The following is a 6,880-nucleotide window of genomic DNA, read 5'->3' as shown; positions in this document are numbered from 1 at the left end:
CTCTCCCTTCCTCTTTGAAATCAATAAAAATCTATTTAAAAAATTTTTTTTAAGTAGAAAGTTTCAGTTATTTTTAGTGGGTTTTCGTGAATTCCAACATTTCACAGAGTGCTTGCTTTTACGGTAACAGAATGGCACATGCTTGGGACTTTGTTATCTATTAAATTTTTAAGTGTGCTGACCCAGCTCTTTGTGAGAACCAACACCTTCCTTGTCTAGTAGCTTTGGGGAGATTTCTGTTACACAGAACTAAGTGCAGTTCTTTCATATGAGTTTAATTAAAAAACTGTGTGTATTTTATTTTCAAAAAAATTTTTGGACCAATCTAGTTGGACCTCTCCAGTTTTTCTCACAATCTAAATTTATTTCCAAATACTGCTCTTTTACTCTAGTTTTCTAACCAGCAGTGGTTCCACCAGATGAACTCCTGAATGGTAATTGTCATATGAAATATTTTCGATTGTGATCATTGTTAAAGGAAAAGAACAGATGACATCAAAATGGCTCCCAAAGTGGATGTAATGTGATGTGGTAACACAATGCCATCTCGTTAGTTTTTCTGTAAAACACCACAGTGAAACTGCTGTGTGGCAAGAGTATGAACACAATTTACATTTCAATTGGATTTATTCAATCTTCGTATCATTTCAGCACAGTTTTGTTCCCAAATATTTAAATTTACATCGTCTTGTTTTCATAAACTAAAGGAAGGCAAGCACCCACTAACCATTCCTGCATGAAGACTTTCTTGATCCTTTGTCGGTCTTATAAATTCTCTTCTTTCTCTGACCTACCAGAGCACTAGCGGAGCAGAAAGGAAGAGCAGAGAGCACAGAAAAGTTCTACTTAGTAAGAGGCATGTTTTGCCTGACATTAACTTGTCGATTGTGTAATTGTTAAATGTAATTGTGTAAACGACTATTAGTCCAATTTTGTTTCTTACATGCTGCAATAAACATTTCTGTTCCTGCTCACAGTCTGGCCATGGGCTTGGGTAGGTCACCCAAGTGATGGGTCTTCAAGTCCATTCTGGAAGCGGAACTGGCTCTGATCCAAGTATGTCCATTCTGGGGCTGAAGCTTAATCCATCGCACCTTGGGGAAGGTTCCTCATGATGGGTCACTCGAGGCACAGAGGGAACCCAAATGCACAGACACATTTCAGGATTTTTCCTTACAACATTTGCTCACCTAGCACTGACTTAAGCAAGTCGCATGGCTCAAAACGAAAGGGAGAAGAATTGGCATCTTGCTACCATGAGACATTGCTAGATTGTTTCCCGGGGGATTGAAAAATTTGAATCAATAATGCAATCCACAACATCATCTTTTAGGAAAGAACTTGCATTACACAGCATAATTATAGAGAATGTACTTTAAAGATCCATTCGTAAGTACTTCTCCATTGTTTATTTTTAATATTTTACTTTTGGAAAATTCATACTTTGTGTAAGTAGAGAGAATGGTTTCAGAAAATCTCATAATATCTATTACCAGCCTTCAACCATTTTCCATCAAGTGTCTTCCCTACAACACCCAGTTCCCTCGATAATTTTGAAACATTTTTAAGCATATAATTTTATCCTTGAATATTTGGAATATATCTGTTTGCTTAACATAACCATAACCAATGCTATTATCACACCTAACAATTGTCCCGTAACATATTCAAATATATAGGCAGTGGCCCATTTCCCTAATGGACTACATACTAGTAATTTTAAAACCTTTGCTGTTAAGAGTGTTTGTTTGCATTGGTATCCAATATATCCATACATTTAAATTTATTCTCTCCTTTAGATCTCCTTAAAAAAAAGTTTCCTTTTTTTTCTTTGTAATGTAATTGTGGAATATAATAAATCACATGGAAATTTTCATAGGTTTTCTAATGGCATCTCCCTGCTATCATTTAACATTTTCTTCTGTTCCCTATATTTGCAGATAATTGTAAATTAGATCTAGAGGGGTGACCAAATCCAGATCTGATATTTTGATGAGAATAATCCAAAGGCTGGTTGTACATTCCAGCAAGAGGCACAAAGAATCTGGAAGTGTTATATGCACGAGACAAAAAGCCTCTGTATATTGGCCCTGTGTGGTTCATTCTTTACCACAGCGGTTCTCAACCTGTGGGTCGCGACCCCTTTGGGGGTCAAACGACCCTTTCACAGGGGTCACCTAAGACACCATCGGAAAACACATATATAATTACATATTGTTTTTGTGATTAATCACTATGCTTTAATTATGTTCAATTTGTAACAATGAAATTGGGGGTCACCACAACATGAGGAACTGTATTAAAGGGTCGCGGCATTAGGAAGGTTGAGAACCACTGCTTTACCACAAAGCATTGGTTCAAAAGCCCACTGGCGCTAAACTCAAAATTTCACACATCCAGTTGTTTTCAACACAGCCCAAATGAGCAGATTTTAGCTATTTGAAGCATGCTTGCTTTTCATACCCATAAAACTGTGCCCAACAGCTGCTGCCCTTTGCAGCTCTCTGATCCAAAGACTTCCCTCTGGGCTGCAGAGGGACATCACCTAAACATGTAAGCCCCTCTCTGGTTCCCTTCTCCCCAGGGAGTTTCCTTTCACCCCTCCCCTGTTGGGTAGCGTGGTCCCCTTGCCTTTGTCTCTGGACAGTCTCATGCTTTGGGGGACTTCCCCCATATACCAACCTGTCAAAGTATTGCCTGAAAAGCTCGGGTGTGCTACTGCCTCCCGTGTTCATATCTTTTTCTTGGATCAGCCTGAAAGTCTCAAAAAGGAGGTGATTTACCCCAGCTGGTGTGACTCTGTGGTTGAGCTTCGACCTATAAACCAGGAGGTCACTGTTCGATTCCCAGTCCAGCACATGCACTTGCCTGGGTTGTGGGCTCAATCCCCAGTGTGGGGCATGCAGGAGGCAGCTGATCAGTGATTCTCATCACTGATGTTTCTATCTCTCCCTCTTCCTTTCTGAAATCAATAAAAAAATATATTTTTAAAAGGAGGTGATTTATTCTTTTGTGATGTAAGCTGGCTTTGATGATCATTACCTGGAGCATTTATAACTTGTGAAGAGTTACATGGAAGAGAGGGCATGTATTTCCAGAATGTGGGGCAAATCACTGAACTAGGTGGCTTGATGCCTGAAATCAATGTGTCAGCAGGGCCACACTCCCTCTGGGACTCTAGGTAGAACCCTCTGCGCCACTTCCTAGCCTCTGGTGGGTGCCCTTGGTTCTTGGCATTGCTTGGCTTGACTGGCATCACTCCAATCTCTGCCTCTGTCAGCACATGGCCTTCTCCTTATGTATCTGTCTTCACCTGAAATGATCCTCTCCTTATAAGGACCTAATTCCTGTTGGGTTAGGACCCACTTTAATGGCTTCATCTCAACTTGATTACATCTATTTCCAAAAAAGATCACATTTTTTTATTGGAATGTGTTTCATTATTGTTTTGCCAAAGGTCTTCATGTATTCCTGACACAGTGTTTTAGCAGATATATGATGCGAGAATAGTTCCTTGGGTTCTGTGGCTTGTCTTTCTCATAGTCTTAAATGGTGTCTTTGGGAAAGTAGTTTTTAATTTGGATGGAACCGTCTTAGAAAAAGTTATGGCAAATGTTTTATGCCTTCAGAATATAGAGGATTTTCTTATATAAGAAAAAAACAGTAACCTACCAAGGAAGAAATTGATAAATTTAACTCTTAAAACGAAGAGCAATATCCTGAAATGAAGAATAAAGGGAAAACAGATAAACCACAGTCTGGGAGAAAATATTTACAGTTTCTACAATTGAAAAATATTCATATCCATGCCCCAGCCAGTTTGGCTCAGTGGATAGAGCGTCGGCCTGCGGACTCAAGGGTCCCAGGTTCGATTCCGGTCAAGGGCATGTACCTTGGTTGCAGGCGGCCCTAACCGGTTTGGCTCAGTGGATAGAGTGTTGGCCTGAGGACTGAAGGGTCCTGGGTTCGATTCCGGTCAAGGGCATATACCTTGGTTGGGGGCACATCCCCAGTGGGGGGTATGCAGGAGGCAGTTAGTTAATCGATGTTTTTAACTCTCTATCCCTCTCCCTTCCTCTCTGAAAAAAAAAATCAATAAAATATATTTTTATTTTTTTAAATATTTTATTGATTTTTTTTACAGAGAGGAAGGTGAGAGGGTGCAGCTGCCTCCTGCACACGCCCCCCCACTGGGGATGTGCCCGCAACCAAGGTAAATGCTCTTGACCGGAATCGAACCCGGGACCCTTCAGTCTGCAGGCCGTCGCTCTATCCACTGAGCCAAACCGGTTCGGGCAATAAAATATTTTTTTTTTTAAAAAAGAAAAATATTCATATCCAGACTATGTGGTATAAAGAAATGAGACAAAAACCAATAAACATGCAAATGAAATAAAAGGAGTGGTAAATATTTCATAGGAGACAAAATACATGTAAAAAGTGCTAAATAGCTTTGGTACTGAGTAAAAAGCATAAGGCAATTCACACATACTAGAAAAGGCAAAAATTAATAAGTTCAGCAATTCCAATGTCAATCATGTAGAATAAATAACTTATGCAGGAATGGTGGGAAGATGAATTCACACACTCAATTGGCATTTCCTGTAAATTTGAAATTATCCATAGTCTAGAATCCCAGGTGATTCTAATGTGCAGCCAAGGTTGAGAACTACTGGGTTAGCTGCTTTTAATCAATGCAATTAGATCACCATAAAAGGGGGTAAAGGAGCCCATAAAATTAAAACTGCCTCCCCCATCAAAAAATAATAAAATAAAGGAAAACACACTCCTGCAACTAACCCTAACAACTACCTTCATTCACAGTGCTGTTTACTTAAACCATGATGGGGGGGAAAGAATAAAAGCAGAGAGGGGCCAGGCTTTTAAATGCTTTGCAACAATCCAGATGATACTTCTAGCCTCTGCTCACGTGTTTCAACAGTGAATCAGGACAAGGCATAGATTTGCTAATGCGCACCTATTTATTGATTTTTAGTTGAGTTTATTGGGGTGACATTGGTTAATAAAATTACGGAGGTGCTAATGTGCCTTTAATCACCAAAGGACTGAAGATGTGTGGGCTTTTATTCTGTAATGTCTCTAAGACGGTGTCCGTTAAATGCAAACAAAAAAGGAGAAGTGATGCACACCCGATGCTCAGATCGATTTAAATAGTGTTCCTGGCATAGAGCCTCGGCCATGTCTATGGCTGGGCTTTGGTGGTCTTCCGCTGCTCAGCTGTTTCATCTGCTAGCAACGCTGGTGCAATGGATCGTCTGCATTGGGAGCGGTCACAGAGCCTGGGTCGATGGCAGAACTGTGCGCCTCTGCAGTGCTGGGGACCACTTACCTTTCAGAAGATCTAAACACATTCTTCCCAACTTGTCTGCATCAGGATGGTAAGTTTTGGTCATGAGGCGTACTTTAGGGGCTGCCATCGGGTATTCTTCCGGAAGGAATAGTTCAAGTCTAAAAGTCCCTCCCTCAAAGGGGGAATCCTGGGGGCCAGCATGACCACATGAAAAGAACAGGTATTGCTCTCATCAGGTTCTGCTTTAATCCTGGGAACCGGTGTTACCAGTGAACCCTGGGTTTCCTTGACAATCCTACGGGGCAGCCCTGTCATCTTGTCATATCCTAAATTCGGCCTCTGGTTTAGTCTCGGCTAGAGGGTATCTTCCTTAAAAAAAATGTATTTTTTAAAAATTGATTTTAGAGAGGAAGGGAGAGGGAGAGATAGAAACATCAATGATGAGAGAGAATCATTGATCGGCTGCCTCCTGCACGCCCCGCACTGGGGATGGAGCCTGCACCCCGGGCATGTGTCCTGCCTGGGAATCAAACCGTGATCTCCTGGTTCATAGGTCCACGCTCAATCACCGAGCCACGCCAGCGGGCAAGGGTATTTTTTAAGTGAGTAGGACATGTTCCAGGTGTTTTGGCCCAATTTAATCAGTGTATTAAAAGTTTCCAGGTACAACCGTAATAAGTGTTGAGTGCTTTTTCTTAAATCAGTGAAAATAGGAATACAACTACCTTATTATACAGTATTACAAAATTCTCTAGGCAAACTGAAAATCGGGTCTAAAAGACATTTCCGTGCAGTGTAGTGCGCACACCTGCGGCTCTAGACTCCTTTCTACACAGAGGCTGGGGCTCTGGGCCTCGTCCCAAGGGGGAAAGAAACGGGAGCCCAGGGTTTCCCGACCCGAGCCCCAACCTAGAGTGGGAGGGGGACGGCCTCGGGTTCAAAGGTCCCGAGTCAAAGCCAAGCGGGACTTGGCTTCCTTGCTGGGTCTGTTGGGTGTCTTTGTTCTTGGTGACGGGCAGAGCCACAGCGACCCCACCCAGGCAATCCCTGACCCGAGTGAGCAGTCGTGCGGTCCTGCCCCGGGTCCGGACCAGGGACGCCACGCGGGGAAACTGAGTCAGTACTTCCCGTTATAGATGGAGGACAACAGCCAGCGGACCGTTTCAGCTCAGAACCCGGTGCAGGGCGGTGGGAGTCAGGCAGGGAGGCGCTAAGGCAAAAAGCCCGCCTTCCCGCCCAGCTGGCAGCGGACCTGCTGCCCCGCCCAGCACTCCGGCGCCGGGTCGGTGACGCCGTCCAATGGGAGGCCAGGGTAACGTGGCGGGGGCGGGTCGGAGACTTGTGTATGTGGAGACGCGGTATCACTGTCCAATCAGCGCTCCCGAAAAATAATAAGTGGTCCAATCAGCGTTCCCGAGAGGAGGAGGCCCTGGACCACCGTCCATTCAGGGTGAATCGCCTGGACAGCCGTCCAATCCTGGCTTTTGTGGTGCAAGTGCTGCGGTCCGTCCGGGACTCCGAGCGAACTCTCAGGGTAAGTTCATGGGGCCAGGGTCTAGGTCGGGATCG

Source organism: Myotis brandtii, unplaced genomic scaffold (genome assembly GCF_000412655.1).
Source record: "Myotis brandtii unplaced genomic scaffold, ASM41265v1 scaffold122, whole genome shotgun sequence".
NCBI lineage: Eukaryota > Metazoa > Chordata > Mammalia > Chiroptera > Vespertilionidae > Myotis > Myotis brandtii.
Note: the sequence above shows the minus strand (reverse complement) of the source record.